The sequence below is a fragment of the Pseudophryne corroboree genome, chromosome 9 (genome assembly GCF_028390025.1).
Source record: "Pseudophryne corroboree isolate aPseCor3 chromosome 9, aPseCor3.hap2, whole genome shotgun sequence".
Taxonomy (NCBI): Eukaryota; Metazoa; Chordata; class Amphibia; order Anura; family Myobatrachidae; genus Pseudophryne; species Pseudophryne corroboree.
In genome coordinates, this window is record NC_086452.1 from 304,434,071 (window position 1) to 304,450,630 (window position 16,560).

At 42.4% G+C, this 16,560-nt stretch overlaps 6 non-coding genes and 35 pseudogenes across 6 annotated transcripts; all 41 read left to right on the forward strand.

Moving 5' to 3' along the window:
• Positions 1-6,823: 6,823 nt before the first annotated feature.
• Positions 6,824-6,942, forward strand: LOC134960067 (5S ribosomal RNA; annotated as a pseudogene).
• A 107-nt stretch (positions 6,943-7,049) lies between these two features.
• Positions 7,050-7,168, forward strand: LOC134961622 (5S ribosomal RNA; annotated as a pseudogene).
• A 107-nt stretch (positions 7,169-7,275) lies between these two features.
• Positions 7,276-7,394, forward strand: LOC134961194 (5S ribosomal RNA; annotated as a pseudogene).
• Positions 7,395-7,501: 107 nt separating this feature from the next.
• LOC134961141 (5S ribosomal RNA) lies at positions 7,502-7,620 on the forward strand. Its single transcript, XR_010187855.1, has one exon. It is a non-coding gene; the product is annotated as a 5S ribosomal RNA (ribosomal RNA).
• Positions 7,621-7,727: 107 nt separating this feature from the next.
• LOC134959797 (5S ribosomal RNA) lies at positions 7,728-7,846 on the forward strand (annotated as a pseudogene).
• Positions 7,847-7,952: 106 nt separating this feature from the next.
• On the forward strand, positions 7,953-8,071 carry LOC134959853 (5S ribosomal RNA; annotated as a pseudogene).
• Positions 8,072-8,177: 106 nt separating this feature from the next.
• On the forward strand, positions 8,178-8,296 carry LOC134959912 (5S ribosomal RNA; annotated as a pseudogene).
• A 107-nt stretch (positions 8,297-8,403) lies between these two features.
• Positions 8,404-8,522, forward strand: LOC134960423 (5S ribosomal RNA; annotated as a pseudogene).
• Positions 8,523-8,629: 107 nt separating this feature from the next.
• LOC134963225 (5S ribosomal RNA) lies at positions 8,630-8,748 on the forward strand (annotated as a pseudogene).
• Positions 8,749-8,855: 107 nt separating this feature from the next.
• On the forward strand, positions 8,856-8,974 carry LOC134959788 (5S ribosomal RNA; annotated as a pseudogene).
• A 107-nt stretch (positions 8,975-9,081) lies between these two features.
• LOC134961792 (5S ribosomal RNA) lies at positions 9,082-9,200 on the forward strand. The gene has a single exon (XR_010187963.1). It is a non-coding gene; the product is annotated as a 5S ribosomal RNA (ribosomal RNA).
• A 107-nt stretch (positions 9,201-9,307) lies between these two features.
• On the forward strand, positions 9,308-9,426 carry LOC134963544 (5S ribosomal RNA; annotated as a pseudogene).
• A 109-nt stretch (positions 9,427-9,535) lies between these two features.
• On the forward strand, positions 9,536-9,654 carry LOC134960757 (5S ribosomal RNA; annotated as a pseudogene).
• A 107-nt stretch (positions 9,655-9,761) lies between these two features.
• Positions 9,762-9,880, forward strand: LOC134962848 (5S ribosomal RNA; annotated as a pseudogene).
• A 106-nt stretch (positions 9,881-9,986) lies between these two features.
• On the forward strand, positions 9,987-10,105 carry LOC134962166 (5S ribosomal RNA; annotated as a pseudogene).
• Positions 10,106-10,212: 107 nt separating this feature from the next.
• On the forward strand, positions 10,213-10,331 carry LOC134962016 (5S ribosomal RNA). The gene has a single exon (XR_010187990.1). It is a non-coding gene; the product is annotated as a 5S ribosomal RNA (ribosomal RNA).
• Positions 10,332-10,663: 332 nt separating this feature from the next.
• On the forward strand, positions 10,664-10,782 carry LOC134963193 (5S ribosomal RNA; annotated as a pseudogene).
• A 107-nt stretch (positions 10,783-10,889) lies between these two features.
• On the forward strand, positions 10,890-11,008 carry LOC134959222 (5S ribosomal RNA). Its single transcript, XR_010187296.1, has one exon. It is a non-coding gene; the product is annotated as a 5S ribosomal RNA (ribosomal RNA).
• Positions 11,009-11,115: 107 nt separating this feature from the next.
• On the forward strand, positions 11,116-11,234 carry LOC134959914 (5S ribosomal RNA; annotated as a pseudogene).
• Positions 11,235-11,341: 107 nt separating this feature from the next.
• LOC134962608 (5S ribosomal RNA) lies at positions 11,342-11,460 on the forward strand (annotated as a pseudogene).
• Positions 11,461-11,567: 107 nt separating this feature from the next.
• LOC134961570 (5S ribosomal RNA) lies at positions 11,568-11,686 on the forward strand (annotated as a pseudogene).
• Positions 11,687-11,793: 107 nt separating this feature from the next.
• On the forward strand, positions 11,794-11,912 carry LOC134959235 (5S ribosomal RNA). The gene has a single exon (XR_010187309.1). It is a non-coding gene; the product is annotated as a 5S ribosomal RNA (ribosomal RNA).
• A 107-nt stretch (positions 11,913-12,019) lies between these two features.
• LOC134959915 (5S ribosomal RNA) lies at positions 12,020-12,138 on the forward strand (annotated as a pseudogene).
• Positions 12,139-12,245: 107 nt separating this feature from the next.
• Positions 12,246-12,364, forward strand: LOC134961278 (5S ribosomal RNA; annotated as a pseudogene).
• A 107-nt stretch (positions 12,365-12,471) lies between these two features.
• On the forward strand, positions 12,472-12,590 carry LOC134961506 (5S ribosomal RNA; annotated as a pseudogene).
• A 107-nt stretch (positions 12,591-12,697) lies between these two features.
• Positions 12,698-12,816, forward strand: LOC134959843 (5S ribosomal RNA; annotated as a pseudogene).
• A 107-nt stretch (positions 12,817-12,923) lies between these two features.
• LOC134961216 (5S ribosomal RNA) lies at positions 12,924-13,042 on the forward strand (annotated as a pseudogene).
• Positions 13,043-13,149: 107 nt separating this feature from the next.
• On the forward strand, positions 13,150-13,268 carry LOC134959916 (5S ribosomal RNA; annotated as a pseudogene).
• A 107-nt stretch (positions 13,269-13,375) lies between these two features.
• On the forward strand, positions 13,376-13,494 carry LOC134959894 (5S ribosomal RNA; annotated as a pseudogene).
• A 332-nt stretch (positions 13,495-13,826) lies between these two features.
• LOC134961906 (5S ribosomal RNA) lies at positions 13,827-13,945 on the forward strand (annotated as a pseudogene).
• Positions 13,946-14,052: 107 nt separating this feature from the next.
• LOC134962151 (5S ribosomal RNA) lies at positions 14,053-14,171 on the forward strand (annotated as a pseudogene).
• Positions 14,172-14,278: 107 nt separating this feature from the next.
• On the forward strand, positions 14,279-14,397 carry LOC134962153 (5S ribosomal RNA; annotated as a pseudogene).
• Positions 14,398-14,504: 107 nt separating this feature from the next.
• Positions 14,505-14,623, forward strand: LOC134961572 (5S ribosomal RNA; annotated as a pseudogene).
• Positions 14,624-14,730: 107 nt separating this feature from the next.
• Positions 14,731-14,849, forward strand: LOC134959247 (5S ribosomal RNA). Its single transcript, XR_010187316.1, has one exon. It is a non-coding gene; the product is annotated as a 5S ribosomal RNA (ribosomal RNA).
• A 107-nt stretch (positions 14,850-14,956) lies between these two features.
• On the forward strand, positions 14,957-15,075 carry LOC134959917 (5S ribosomal RNA; annotated as a pseudogene).
• Positions 15,076-15,182: 107 nt separating this feature from the next.
• Positions 15,183-15,301, forward strand: LOC134961279 (5S ribosomal RNA; annotated as a pseudogene).
• Positions 15,302-15,408: 107 nt separating this feature from the next.
• On the forward strand, positions 15,409-15,527 carry LOC134961863 (5S ribosomal RNA; annotated as a pseudogene).
• Positions 15,528-15,634: 107 nt separating this feature from the next.
• LOC134959844 (5S ribosomal RNA) lies at positions 15,635-15,753 on the forward strand (annotated as a pseudogene).
• A 107-nt stretch (positions 15,754-15,860) lies between these two features.
• On the forward strand, positions 15,861-15,979 carry LOC134960788 (5S ribosomal RNA; annotated as a pseudogene).
• Positions 15,980-16,086: 107 nt separating this feature from the next.
• Positions 16,087-16,205, forward strand: LOC134959918 (5S ribosomal RNA; annotated as a pseudogene).
• A 107-nt stretch (positions 16,206-16,312) lies between these two features.
• On the forward strand, positions 16,313-16,431 carry LOC134959897 (5S ribosomal RNA; annotated as a pseudogene).
• Positions 16,432-16,560: the final 129 nt, after the last annotated feature.

The window sequence follows — 16,560 nt, forward strand, 5'->3', positions numbered from 1 at the left end:
CTTGCGGTAAAATTTTGGGTCAAATATTCCATACAATCATGTGTGTCTTCCTTTGTATTAAATTCTCCTTCCCCACCACTCTCATCCTCCACCCTTTGTGCCTGTCCAGGCACACCTGGGAGATATGTTGCAGGATTTAATGCACTGCATCTCCTTATGGTGATGTTTACGGGGGCCATTAGTGCCAATTCCCATCTTGTAAACCGCGCTGATGAGACGTGTCTGGTTTGGGCAGAATTTAACAAGGCTGACACTGCATGTGGTGTATGAATTGTGAGGTTGTGACCTAGCACGACGTCTTCGCTTTTCGTTACTAGCAATGCTGTCGCAGCAACTCTTCGCAAGCATGTGGGGAGGGATCGCGCTACCGTATCTAGCTGAGCGCTGTAATATGCTACCGGCCTGCTGGCATCACCGTGCTTTTGGGTTAGTACGCCTGCTGCGCAACCAGCACTTTCTGTTCCGTATAGTTCAAAGGGTTTCCCATAGTCTGGCATACCTAATGCTGGTGCCTGCGTTAGGCACTGTTTAAGTCTCTCAAATGCTGTCTCAGACTCGTCTGTATGCGAAATCCGATCAGGTTTGTTTGAGGAGACCATCTCCTGCAAGGGTAACGCTAGAATGGAAAACCCTGGGATCCAGTTACGGCAATACCCACACATTCCTAAAAATGTTCTGATCTGTTGCTGGGTTTGTGGCAGAGTCATGTCTCTAATTGCTTGAATTCTATCAGCGGTCAGGTGTCTCAGTCCTTGTGTTAGACAGTGTCCCAAATATTTTACCTTAGTTTGGCATAATTGCAACTTGTCTTTGGAAACCTTGTGTCCTGTGTCTGAAAGATGAAACAGGAGCTGTTTCGTATCCTTCAGGGATGCTTCCAATGAATCAGAACACAGTAGTAGATCATCCACGTACTGTATTAATACTGATCCACTCACTGGTTGGAAAGACTGTAAACAATCATGCAAAGCCTGAGAAAATATACTTGGGCTATCTATGAATCCTTGTGGTAATCGAGTCCATGTGTATTGGACTCCTCTGTATGTAAATGCAAACAAATATTGACTGTCAGGGTGCAGAGGTACCAAAAAGAAAGCGGAGCAGAGGTCAATAACAGTGAAAAATTTCGCAGTGGGAGGGATTTGCATTAGGATGACAGCTGGATTTGGCACTACGGGGAACTGACTCTCAACTATTTTGTTAATCCCCCTTAGATCCTGCACTAGCCGGTAACCCCTCCCCCCACTCTTTTTAACAGGGAAGATGGGACTATTGGCAGTGCTGGACGTTCTTACCAGAATGCCCTGTTGTAGCAAGCGCTCTATTACGGGATACACTCCTAACTCCACCTCTGGCTTCAGAGGGTACTGTGGGATTTTTGGAGCTATCCTACCATATTTTACTTGTACAACTACCGGAGCTACGTTTGCCATTAATCCAGTGTCCTGTCCATCTTTAGTCCAAAGTGACTCTGGTATCTGAGATGTCATTTCTTCTACTTGGGAGGGAGTCCTATTTGTCATAATGGTATGTGACATTAATTTTGACGGGGAGTCTAACATGTCTCGCACTTCCTGAGCGTGATTCTCAGGTCTGTCCAAGAATACACCTTCAGGAGTACAATAAATGACGCACCCCATTTTACACAGTAAGTCTCTTCCCAGGAGATTAGTCGGTGCCGATGCAGCCAGCAAAAAGGAATGCTTGGTATGTAAAGGCCCTACTGTAATCTCGGCTGGTTTGCTAACAGGGTAGTGCTGGACTACTCCCGTTACCCCTATGGCTGGAATTGTCTTACCAGTGGTTCTCATGCCCACTGTCGAATTTATCACTGATTTGGCCGCCCCTGTGTCTACAAGAAAGTTTAATGATTTACCAGCTACATTGATTGCAATTTCTGGTTCACTTCCAAGGCTTGCAATCAATTTTACTGGCTGCAGATTACAGGTATGGCCACACCCCTATTGGGTATGGTGACCTCCCTGAATTCCGCTGGCAGCAACTACTTGTGATGGAGTTAATTGGGAGCTACCAGAGGCTTGCCAGTCTCTGTTCGGGGGATATCTTTTTGTTTCCCCTGCATGTGGCTCATAACTCCGTTTCTGCGGACCCTGATCCCAATGTCGTGTGTCGTGTCGTTGTCTAGGGGGTTGGTATGAGTTTCGTGAATTCTTCACTCTACAATCTCGTGCCATGTGTCCCTGTTTATGACAAGAATAACAAGTAACCACATTTGACTTACCCACAGGGTTTGGTGATATAAACAAAGGCTGCCTTGTGGTCAGGGCCTGTATACTTACTGCCATTAACTTATCACCTTGTTGTTCCCTGTGTCTGGTGATGTTCCTATCGTGATCAATAGCAGCCTCTCTCAAAGTAGCCACAGACAGACCTCGCCAACATGGTTGTGTGGTCTGTACCCTAGTCTTCAATGACTCTTTTAAACCATCCATCAGTACCGATACTGCTACCTCTCAATGGTTTATGTTTGTTTTAATGTCCTCTATGCCTGTGTATTTTGCCATTTCTGATAATGCTCGGTGAAAATACTCTGCAGCTGTTTCTGACTCCTTCTGTTTAATGGAGAATATTTTGTTCCATTTAACTACGGCTGGGAAATACTCCTTTAACTGTAAACTTATTCTTTTTACATTGTCTTTGTTGTACACTTCTGTAAGAGGTACATCCTGATCTAATCCACAGTCAGCTAAAAATTGAGCTGCGTCGACATTGGAGGGTAAACATGCTCTCAGCAATATCTGCCAGTCTTTATTGTTGGGCTCTACAGTGTTACCTAGGTCTCTGATGTATTTTTGGCTGGCAACTAAGTCTTTTCTAGGGTCAGGGAATTCCGACACTATGGTCCTTAATTCCATTCGGGAAAATGGGCTATACATGGCAATGTTCCTAACAGGAGTGACTCCTGAAGTGTCTGTTTTCCCATTTGGAACTACTATTACCTTAACAGGATTAACTCTAACAACCTCATTCTGTGTAGATTCTACAGGCTGTGGTGAAATAGTTTCAGCATAGTGTATGGTGCCGTACTTACCCGTTGATACGACCTCACCTATCCCTCCGCTAGGGGCCTTTGTTACTAATCTCGGGGGTGGAGCTGTGCCTACTGTGGTCTCTGCTATGGTGGCTGCTAGAGAGAGCGCTGAAATTGTTGCCGATTCGTCCTCTTGATCACACTCCTGAGGAAAGTTCAAAACAGGGTACAACTTGCACGGGTTAATACTTGCATTGGTTAATTGGTTAACATTATCTTTAACATTTACACAGTTGCTAAGTGTTTGTTTGTTACACCTTAATGCGTCATTCTCCGCAACCAATTTCTCTCCTGATATGTATGGTGGCGGTGGGGCTGTGGCTATCAGTTTTCTGATCGAGCCAGATCCCGCCGCCTGAGCCAATCCTCTCTGTATGTCACCCTCCTGTTGCCACAACTGTAAATAATCATAATGCTTGATTCGTCTCTTTGCTGATTTAATGAGACATATCCTTCTCCTTAAATTCGTTAACACTTCTGTGCTGAAGCTACCTACTCTTGGGAATTTCTCCCCGTCATGTACTGTCATTCTCTCCCATTCATCACATAAAGCTTCTGTGTGACTTCCGTATTTCTCACACATTACGTACCTTGCCGACCCGACTGGTCGGTTCACTGAATCAACCCGAACCGAGGTTGATCGCCCCCTACCTGAACAAGTGGCCCCCATAGTTCGAAGGTGTTGCTTTATTCAGCCAACCCTTACGCAAACCAAAATGTTCAAAATAGGCTGACGGTGGCGGTTTACCGAGTACCCCACTCACTCGCCCACGCCGACCAATACGACCTTATCACACCGATATGGTGCTGGCGTACTCGACCCAGGGCCCCTGCGACCTGAACCTCTATTTACTGGAACCTGTGAGGGTGATCCGAAGAACACTTACTCTTTCCAGTAACTATTGGTTGTTGGATAGTTCCTGAGTGAGCAGCGAACCTCCCTTAAAATAAAAAAAATTACACAAATCACGTTAGAATGTACAAATAGCGTTTATGACCTTCGTACACAAATAGTACCGGTCAGGTTTACTAATGTACACAATTACGTGCGGTACAATCGTTCAGCACATAAGCAACTAATCTTATTTACGGAGCGACCAGTGGAATCGAAAATTACGGCTGCGAATTCCTTCAGCCAGAGCTTGTATGGCCTATATGGGTGTTGCACCAACCCTTTCTTGGTGTTGTGCCTGTGGACTGTATAGCGGACTTCCTTGTCTGCTGTACCTGAACCTGCTGGTCTGCTATGACCTCCTGGTCTGTTACAGTATGACCTCCTGGTCTGCTACACTCTAATGCTCAAATTGTATGTTTTAACCAGGGATGCCTCCCTAGCCACCATGTACGTCACTTACACGCATGTACCTCACGAGAACTCGACTTTTCTTGTGGTTCAACCTCAAAAATTGTAAAAACAAACACTCACTCACCACATATACACTTTTGTTTCTATTTCTATTTCTGCGCAGAAATTTCTCTTTAGACCAGATGTGTTACAAATTAGGAGAAGGATCTATTAATTTAAATTTCGAATGTTAAAATAGATTTGCGCGATTTATCGCCTTGCGTTATTTACCGCGTTGCGCTATTTATCGCGTTGAAAAAAAATTAACACTTGTGATTTGAGTTACGTGGGCGTACCCGTACGCTCCGTTGCGTAATATACGCTGCGTGCGTCGGCCCTTGGGTTGCGTACGCAAGTCTCAGTCCTTTGTTAGAGACACGTGTACGCAAAGCAAAGATCCACCGTAACACAATTTATACGTTTATCAATGTAGATGATCCTTTATCATCTACCACGCACCACACTGACTTCGCCTTGTCTGTCAGGCACAGCTGTGTGTTTGTCTATACTTTAACTATATTACTTTTACTCTTAAACTATGAAATAGCGGCAAATCTCTCTTAGCACGTTTATCAATTATACAATAGCAAACAGGAGAGTGATATACGAAAATACACAAATGAAAAAAAAGAAATGCAGATATATATGTGTGCGTGCGTGTGTACGCAAGACAGAAAAATAAACAGTTTTAAAAGAGACTAGCGTGTTGTTCTTACCTCCGGTTCCCGGATTCCTTCAGCACCCTTTACTAAGAGAAGCAGACGCTTATCCAAACAGCATTACGAGGAATATGATCTCCCGCCCTTTGCTGCTGGATAATGTCTGCTGAAATTACCTAGTGCAGATGTGTGAAGGACAGGACGAGCCCGCAATTGATAAAGCTAAATATTTATCTTATATAATACCCTTTATGAGGTCTAAGAACACTGTACGCTATCTACGTATGAAGTACCGTAAGGGTACGCACGTTGCGTAACAATCGCTTAGCCGTAGTCGAGACGCTCAAGCGTCACGTTCGCTCACGGCCAAGAGATCACGGGCAAGCACGCTATTGGCTGCTGACTAACTTAATGATTCGCTATAGCGTAGCGGACGCTCGGGACCACGAGGAGATCACCAGCGGCGCTAACGCTCACAATGTTAAACCTTTGTATCTAAACCATAAACAGTGTATTGTGCAGTAAAACCTTAGTGTAATGATAGAGTGTAAATGCAACACAGTATAACCTTATTACCTTTAAAGCTGTTCTAGCATCACCGACGCTCTGAGAATACTTAACACTATAAGAATTACACAGATACCGTGCTTAGGGTCCAACGCCTAATATACATATTATGAATGATATACTTGCAAAAGAATTAATACAAATACAAATCATACACTACAATATAACATAGACTACCTAACCAGATAACTACACAGGAAATATAATACAATTACTATTTAAGGGAAAATAAGAGAGAAAGAGGAGAAGAGAGAGAGAGAGAGAAATTGGCCCACAATAACAAGAAGATCAATATAGTTGCGGAGAAACACTTACGCACAAGGGGAAACGATCGCATGCGCCTCGATATCCAGCTCCCGATTATCAGCAATGAGAACCGTTGAAGAGAGTGAACTGGATATGGTCGGCCTGCCTATTTATGCCCCACACACAATACAATTCAATGGTCCCTACAATCTCATTGTTCATTGGACACAGGAATTCGGCTTCGCTTTATAACAAAAGGTCATAGGTTGATTCATACAGGTGGGCTGTGACTGCTTCCAACTGTTCAGGTGGGTGGGATACTGGGTTTCCCGCCGCATGACTAAATAAGAACAAATAAAAGTAAATGGACATAAACTTCTTATGTCCATAACTATTCGCACGAGCGATTAATCCGCTCCAAACCAACACCGGAATATTGCTATTTAAATACTCTTCCGATGGGTACCAAACACCACTGTATGACCCCTGTTAGACCCTTCGTACAATACAAAGAGGGATCTCTCTGTTCAGGAACATGCTATGTTAACTAAACTTTCAGAATCTGTCAAAGAGACCATGATCTACAAAATACATTATATAGTGAAAATATGTAATGATTGAGTCGCACGCTACGATCACATAAACTCTACCGTAAATACGCATACCGTGCGCCTGCGGGTGCCCGCGACTGTGAGTATGCGCACGTACGGGGGAGCGTACGCATGCGCAGCACGGACCTGTGTGAGGTGAAAATATGGTAGTGTGCATAGAGATATTTTTCTGACTTTGACAGGCCTATTTAGTACTTGGATGGGAGACCACCTGGGAATACGAGGGGCTGTAGGTATTTTAATACTGCCAACACCGTTCTGTTGATGCATTCCATTTTCAAACTTATTCATTTATGTACCAGTAGCTAGAAGTAGAAACGGTCTAACAGAAAACGAAAAGCTCATCTACAGCCACACCACACTGTATACGCCCAATCTCATCTGATCTTGGAAACTAAGCAGTACTGGGCCTGGTTAGTACTTGGATGGGAGACCACCTGGGAATACAAGGTGCTGTAGGTATTTTTATACTGCCAACACCGTTCTGTTAATGCATTCCATTTTCAAACTTATTCATTTATGTACCAGTAGTTAGAAGTAGAAAAGTTCTAACAGAAACCACAAAGCTCATCTACAGCCACACCACACTGGATACGCCCTATCTCATCTGATCTTGGAAACTAAGCAGTATTGGGCCTGGTTAGTACTTGGATGGGAGACCACCTGGGAATACAAGGTGCTGTTGGTGTTTTTATACTGCCAACACCGTTTTGTTGATGCATTCCATTTTCAAACTTATTCATTTATGTACCAGTAGTTAGAAGAAGAAAATTTCTAACAGAAACCACAAAGCTCATCTACAGCCACACTACACTTGATACGCCGAATCACATCTGATCTTGGAAGCTAAGCAGTGTTGGGCCTATTTAGTACTTAGATGGGAGACCACCTGGGAATACGAGGTGCTGTAGGTATTTTTATACTGCCGACACCGTTCTGTTGATGCATTCCATTTTCAAACTTATTAATTTATGTACCAGTAGTTAGAAGTAGAAAAGTTCTAACAGAAACCACAAAGCTCATCTACAGCCACACCACACTGTATACGCCCAATCTCATCTGATCTTGGAAGCTAAGTAGTGTTGGGCCTGGTTAGTACTTGGGTGGGAGACCACCTGGGAATACAAGGTGCTGTAGGTATTTTTATACTGCCAACACCGTTCTGTTAATGCATTCCATTTTCAAACTTATTCATTTATGTACCAGTAGTTAGAAGTAGAAAAGTTCTAACAGAAACCACAAAGCTCATCTACAGCCACACCACACTGTATACGCCCAATCTCATCTGACTTTGGAAGCTAAGTAGTGTTGGGCCTGGTTAGTACTTGGGTGGGAGACCACCTGGGAATACAAGGTGCTGTAGGTATTTTTATACTGCCAACACCGTTCTGTTGATGCATTCCATTTTCAAACTATTCATTTATGTACCAGTAGTTAGAAGTAGAAAAGTTCTAACAGAAACCACAAAGCTCATTTACAGCCACACCACATTGTATACGCCCAATCTCATCTGATCTTGGAAACTAAGCAGTGTTGGGCCTGGTTAGTACTTGGATGGGAGACCACCTGTGAATACAAGGTGCTGTAAGTATTTTTATACTGCCAACACGTTCTGTTGATGCATTCCATTTTCAAACTTATTAATTTATGTACCAATAGTTAGAAGTAGAAAAGTTCTAACAGAAACCACAAAGCTCATTTACAGCCACACCACACTGGATACGCCCAATCTCATCTGATCTTGGAAACTAAGCAGTGTTGGGCCTGGTTAGTACTTGGATGGGAGACCACCTGGGAATAGAAGGTGCTGTAGGTATTTTTATACTGCCAACACCGTTCTGTTGATGCATTCCATTTTCAAACTTATTCATTTATGTACCAGTAGTTAGAAGTAGAAAAGTTCTAACAGAAACCACAAAGCTCATCTACAGCCACACCACACTGTATACGCCCAATCTCATCTGCTCTTGGAAGCTAAGTAGTGTTGGGCCTGGTTAGTACTTGGGTGGGAGACCACCTGGGAATACAAGGTGCTGTAAGTATTTTTATACTGCCAACACCGTTCTGTTGATGCATTCCATTTTCAAACGTATTAATTTATGTACCAATAGTTAGAAGTAGAAAAGTTCTAACAGAAACCACAAAGCTCATTTACAGCCACACCACACTGGATACGCCCAATCTCATCTGATCTTGGAAACTTAGTTGTGTTGGGCCTGGTTAGTACTTGGATGGGTGACCACCTGAGAATAGAAGGTGCTGTAGGTATTTGTATACTGCCAACACCGTTCTGTTGATGCATTCCATTTTCAAACTTATTCATTTATTTACCAGTAGTTAGAAGTAGATAAGTTCTAACAGAAACCACCAAGCTCATCTACAGCCACACCACACTAGATATGCCCAATCTCATCTGATCTTGGAAGCTAAGCAGTGTTGGGCCTGGTTAGTACTTGGATAGGAGACCACCTGGGAATACAAGGTGCTGTAGGTTTTTTTATACTGCCAACACCGTTCTGTTGATGCATTCCATTTTCAAACTCTTTCATTTATTTACCAGTAATTAGAAGTAGAAAAGTTCTAACAGAAACAACAGAGCTAATCTACAGCCACACCACACTAGATACACCCAATCTCATCTGATCTTGGAAGCTAAGCAGAGTTGGGCCTGGTTAGTACTTGGATGGGAGACCACCTGGGAATACAAGGTGCTGTAGGTATTTTTATACTGCCAACACCGTTCTGTTGATGCATTCCATTTTCAAACTTTTTCATTTATGTACCTGTAGTTAGAATTAGGAAAGATCTAACAGAAACCACGAAGCTCATCTACAGCCACACCACACTGGATACGCCCTATCTCATCTGATCATGGAAACTAAGCAGTATTGGGCCTGGTTAGTACTTGGATGGGAGACCACCTGGGAATAGAAGGTGCTGTAGGTGTTTTTTCATACTGCCAACACCGTTTTGTTGATGCATTCCATTTTCAAACTTATTCATTTATGTACCAGTAGTTAGAAGTAGAAAAGTTCTAACAGAAACCACAAAGCTCATCTACAGCCACACTACACTGGATACACCCAATCACATCTGATCTTGGAAGCTAAGCAGTGTTGGGCATGGTTAGTACTTGTATGGGAGACCACCTGAGAATACGAGGTGCTGTAAGTATTTTTATACTGCCAACACCGTTCTGTTGATGCATTCCATTTTCAAACTTATTTATTTATGTACCAGTAGTTAGAAGTAGAAAAGTTCTAACAGAAACCACAAAGCTCATCTACAGCCACACCACACTGTATACGACCAATCTCACCTGACTTTGGAAGGTAAGTAGTGTTGGGCCTGGTTAGTACTTGGGTGGGAGACCACCTGGGAATACAAGGTGCTGTAGGTATTTTTATACTGCCAACACCGTTCTGTTGATGCATTCCATTTTCAAACTATTCATTTATGTACCAGTAGTTAGAAGTAGAAAAGTTCTAACAGAAACCACAAAACTCATCTACAGCCACACCACGCTGGATACGCCAAAACTCATCTGATCTTGGAAGCTAAGCAGGGCTGGGTCTGGTTAGTACTTGGAAGGGAGACCACCTGGGAATACAAGGTGCTGTAGGTATTTTTATACTGCCAACACCGTTCTGTTGATGCATTCCATTTTCAAACTTATTAATTTATGTACCAGTAGTTAGAAGTAGAAAAGTTCAAACTGAAACAACAAAGCTCAACTGCAGCCACACCACACTGGATACACGCAATCTCATCTGATCTTGGAAGCTAAGCAGTGTTGGGCCTGGTTAGTACTTGGATGGGAGACCACCTGGGAATACAAGGTGCTGTAGGTATTTTTATACTGCCAACACCGTTCTGTTGATGCATTACATTTTCAAACTTATTTATTTATGTACCAGTAGTTAGAAGTAGAAAAGTTCTAACAGAAACCACAAAGCTCATCAGCAGCCCACCACACTGGATATGCTCAATCTCATCTGATCTAGGAAGCTAATCAGTGTTGGGCCTGGTTAGTACTTGGATTGGAGACCACCTGGTAATACAAGGTGCTGCAGGTGTTTTTATACTGCCAACACCGTTCTGTTGATGCATTCCATTTTCAAACTTATTCATTTATGTACCAGTAGCTAGAAGTAGAAAAGTTCTAACAGAAACGGAAAAGCTCATCTACAGCCACACCACACTGGATACGCCCGATCTCATCTGATCTTGGAAACTAAGCCGTACTGGACCTGGTTAGTACTTGGATGGGAGACCACCTGGGAATAGAAGGTGCTGTAGGTATTTTTATACTGCCAACACCGTTCTGTTGGTGCATTCCATTTTCAAACTTATTCATTTATGTACCAATAGTTAGAAGTAGAAAAGTTCTAACAGAAACCACAAAGCTCATCTACAGCCACACCACACTGTATACGCCCAATCTCATCTGATCTTGGAAGCTAAGTAGTGTTGGGCCTGGTTAGTACTTGGGTGGGAGACCACCTGGGAATACAAGGTGCTGTAAGTATTTTTATACTGCCAACACCGTTCTATTGATGCATTCCATTTTCAAACGTATTAATTTATGTACCAATAGTTAGAAGTAGAAAAGTTCTAACAGAAACCACAAAGCTCATTTACAGCCACACCACACTGGATACGCCCAATCTCATCTGATCTTGGAAACTAAGCAGTGTTGGGCCTGGTTAGTACTTGGATGGGAGACCACCTGGGAATAGAAGGTGCTGTAGGTATTTGTATACTGCCAACACCGTTCTGTTGATGCATTCCATTTTCAAACTTATTAATTTATGTTCCAATAGTTAGAAGTAGAAAAGTTCTAACAGAAACCACAAAGCTCATTTACAGCCACACCACACTGGTTACGCCTAATCTCATCTGATCTTGGAAACTTAGCAGTGTTGGGCCTGGTTAGTACTTGGATGGGAGACCACCTGGGAATAGAAGGTGCTGTAGGTATTTGTATACTGCCAACACCGTTCTGTTGATGCATTCCATTTTCAAACTTATTCATTTATGTACCAGTAGTTAGAAGTAGAAAAGTTCTAACAGAAACCGAAAAGCTCATCTACAGCCACACCACACTGGATACGCCCAATCTCATCTGATCTTGGAAACTAAGCAGTACAGGACCTGGTTAGTACTTGGATGGGAGACCACCTGGGAATAGAAGGTGCTGTAGGTATTTTTATACTGCCAACACCGTTCTGTTGGTGCATTTTATTTTCAAACTTATTCATTTATGTACCAATAGTTAGAAGTAGAAAAGTTCAAACAGAAACCACAAAGTTCATCTACAGCCACACCACACTGTATACGCCCAATCTCATCTGATCTTGGAAGCTAAGTAGTGTTGGGCCTGGTTAGTACTTGGGTGGGAGACCACCTGGGAATACAAGGTGCTGTAAGTATTTTTATACTGCCAACACCGTTCTATTGATGCATTCCATTTTCAAACGTATTAATTTATGTACCAATAGTTAGAAGTAGAAAAGTTCTAACAGAAACCACAAAGCTCATTTACAGCCACACCACACTGGATACGCCCAATCTCATCTGATCTTGGAAACTAAGCAGTGTTGGGCCTGGTTAGTACTTGGATGGGAGACCACCTGGGAATAGAAGGTGCTGTAGGTATTTGTATACTGCCAACACCGTTCTGTTGATGCATTCCATTTTCAAACTTATTAATTTATGTACCAATAGTTAGAAGTAGAAAAGTTCTAACAGAAACCACAAAGCTCATTTACAGCCACACCACACTGGATACGCCCAATCTCATCTGATCTTGGAAACTTAGCAGTGTTGGGCCTGGTTAGTACTTGGATGGGAGACCACCTGGGAATAGAAGGTGCTGTAGGTATTTGTATACTGCCAACACCGTTCTGTTGATGCATTCCATTTTCAAGCTTATTCATTTATGTACCAGTAGTTAGAAGTAGAAAAGTTCTAACAGAAACCGAAAAGCTCATCTACAGCCACACCACACTGGATACGCCCAATCTCATCTGATCTTGGAAACTAAGCAGTACTGGACCTGGTTAGTACTTGGATGGGAGACCACCTGGGAATAGAAGGTGCTGTAGGTATTTTTATACTGCCAACACCGTTCTGTTGATGCATTCCATTTTCAAACTTATTCATTTATGTACCAGTAGTTAGAAGTAGAAAAGTTCTAACAGAAACCACAAAGCTCATCTACAGCCACACCACGCTGTATACGCCCAATCTCATCTGATCTTGGAAGCTAAGTAGTGTTGGGCCTGGTTAGTACTTGGGTGGGAGACCACCTGGGAATACAAGGTGCTGTAAGTATTTTTATACTGCCAACACCGTTCTGTTGATGCATTCCATTTTCAAACTTATTCATTTATGTACCAGAAGTTAGAAGTAGAAAAGTTCTAACAGAAACCACAAAGCTCATCTACAGCCACACCACACTGTATATGCGCAATCTCATCTGATCTTGAAAGCTAAGTAGTGTTGGGCCTGGTTAGTACTTGGGTGGGAGACCACCTGGGAATACAAGGTGCTGTAAGTATTTTTATACTGCCAACACCGTTCTGTTGATGCATTCCATTTTCAAACTTATTAATTTATGTACCAATAGTTAGAAGTAGAAAAGTTCTAACAGAAACCACAAAGCTCATTTACAGCCACACCACACTGGATACGCCCAATCTCATCTGATCTTGGAAACTAAGCAGTGTTGGGCCTGGTTAGTACTTGGATGGGAGACCACCTGGGAATAGAAGGTGCTGTAGGTATTTTTATACTGCCAACACCGTTCTGTTGATGCATTCCATTTTCAAACTTATTAATTTATGTACCAATAGTTAGAAGTAGAAAAGTTCTAACAGAAACCACAAAGCTCATTTACAGCCACACCACACTGGATACGCCCAATCTCATCTGATTTTGGAAACTAAGCAGTGTTGGGCCTGGTTAGTACTTGGATGGGAGACCACCTGGGAATACAAGGTGCTGTAGGTATTTTTATACTGCCAACACCGTTCTGTTGATGCATTCCATTTTCAAACTTTTTCATTTATGTACCAGTAGTTAAAAGTAGGAAAGATCTAACAGAAACCACAAAGTTCATCAGCAGCCCACCACACAGGATACGCTCAATCTCATCTGATCTAGGAATCTAATCAGTGTTGGGCCTGGTTAGTACTTGGATGGGAGACCACCTGGTAATACAAGGTGCTGTAGGTGTTTTTATACTGCCAACACCGTTCTGTTGATGCATTCCATTTTTAAACTTATTCATTTATGTACCAGTAGCTAAAAGTAGAAAAGTTCTAACAGAAACCGAAAAGCTCATCTACAGCCACACCACACTGGATACGCCCGATCTCATCTGATCTTGGAAACTAAGCAGTACTGGACCTGGTTAGTACTTGGATGGGAGACCACCTGGGAATAGAAGGTGCTGTAGGTATTTTTATACTGCCAACACCGTTCTGTTGGTGCATTCCATTTTCAAACTTATTAATTTATGTTCCAATAGTTAGAAGTAGAAAAGTTCTAACAGAAACCACAAAGCTCATTTACAGCCACACCACACTGGATACGCCTAATCTCATCTGATCTTGGAAACTTAGCAGTGTTGGGCCTGGTTAGTACTTGGATGGGAGACCACCTGGGAATAGAAGGTGCTGTAGGTATTTGTATACTGCCAACACCGTTCTGTTGATGCATTCCATTTTCAAACTTATTAATTTATGTTCCAATAGTTAGAAGTAGAAAAGTTCTAACAGAAACCACAAAGCTCATTTACAGCCACACCACACTGGATACGCCTAATCTCATCTGATCTTGGAAACTTAGCAGTGTTGGGCCTGGTTAGTACTTGGATGGGAGACCACCTGGGAATAGAAGGTGCTGTAGGTATTTGTATACTGCCAACACCGTTCTGTTGATGCATTCCATTTTCAAACTTATTCATTTATGTACCAGTAGTTAGAAGAAGAAAAGTTCTAACAGAAACCGAAAAGCTCATCTACAGCCACACCACACTGGATACGCCCAATCTCATCTGATCTTGGAAACTAAGCAGTACAGGACCTGGTTAGTACTTGGATGGGAGACCACCTGGGAATAGAAGGTGCTGTAGGTATTTTTATACTGCCAACACCGTTCTGTTGGTGCATTCCATTTTCAAACTTATTCATTTATGTACCAATAGTTAGAAGTAGAAAAGTTCAAACAGAAACTACAAAGTTCATCTACAGCCACACCACACTGTATACGCCCAATCTCATCTGATCTTGGAAGCTAAGTAGTGTTGGGCCTGGTTAGTACTTGGGTGGGAGACCACCTGGGAATACAAGGTGCTGTAAGTATTTTTATACTGCCAACACCGTTCTATTGATGCATTCCATTTTCAAACGTATTAATTTATGTACCAATAGTTAGAAGTAGAAAAGTTCTAACAGAAACCACAAAGCTCATTTACAGCCACACCACACTGGATACGCCCAATCTCATCTGATCTTGGAAACTAAGCAGTGTTGGGCCTGGTTAGTACTTGGATGGGAGACCACCTGGGAATAGAAGGTGCTGTAGGTATTTGTATACTGCCAACACCGTTCTGTTGATGCATTCCATTTTCAAACTTATTAATTTATGTACCAATAGTTAGAAGTAGAAAAGTTCTAACAGAAACCACAAAGCTCATTTACAGCCACACCACACTGGATACGCCCAATCTCATCTGATCTTGGAAACTTAGCAGTGTTGGGCCTGGTTAGTACTTGGATGGGAGACCACCTGGGAATAGAAGGTGCTGTAGGTATTTGTATACTGCCAACACCGTTCTGTTGATGCATTCCATTTTCAAGCTTATTCATTTATGTACCAGTAGTTAGAAGTAGAAAAGTTCTAACAGAAACCGAAAAGCTCATCTACAGTCACACCACACTGGATACGCCCAATCTCATCTGATCTTGGAAACTAAGCAGTACTGGACCTGGTTAGTACTTGGATGGGAGACCACCTGGGAATAGAAGGTGCTGTAGGTATTTTTATACTGCCAACACCGTTCTGTTGATGCATTCCATTTTCAAACTTATTCATTTATGTACCAGTAGTTAGAAGTAGAAAAGTTCTAACAGAAACCACAAAGCTCATCTACAGCCACACCACGCTGTATACGCCCAATCTCATCTGATCTTGGAAGCTAAGTAGTGTTGGGCCTGGTTAGTACTTGGGTGGGAGACCACCTGGGAATACAAGGTGCTGTAAGTATTTTTATACTGCCAACACCGTTCTGTTGATGCATTCCATTTTCAAACTTATTCATTTATGTACCAGAAGTTAGAAGTAGAAAAGTTCTAACAGAAACCACAAAGCTCATCTACAGCCACACCACACTGTATATGCCCAATCTCATCTGATCTTGAAAGCTAAGTAGTGTTGGGCCTGGTTAGTACTTGGGTGGGAGACCACCTGGGAATACAAGGTGCTGTAAGTATTTTTATACTGCCAACACCGTTCTGTTGATGCATTCCATTTTCAAACTTATTAATTTATGTACCAATAGTTAGAAGTAGAAAAGTTCTAACAGAAACCACAAAGCTCATTTACAGCCACACCACACTGGATACGCCCAATCTCATCTGATCTTGGAAACTAAGCAGTGTTGGGCCTGGTTAGTACTTGGATGGGAGACCACCTGGGAATAGAAGGTGCTGTAGGTATTTTTATACTGCCAACACCGTTCTGTTGATGCATTCCATTTTCAAACTTATTAATTTATGTACCAATAGTTAGAAGTAGAAAAGTTCTAACAGAAACCACAAAGCTCATTTACAGCCACACCACACTGGATACGCCCAATCTCATCTGATTTTGGAAACTAAGCAGTGTTGGGCCTGGTTAGTACTTGGATGGGAGACCACCTGGGAATACAAGGTGCTGTAGGTATTTTTATACTGCCAACACCGTTCTGTTGATGCATTCCATTTTCAAACTTTTTCATTTATGTACCAGTAGTTAAAAGTAGGAAAGATCTAACAGAAACCACAAAGTTCATCAGCAGCCCACCACACAGGA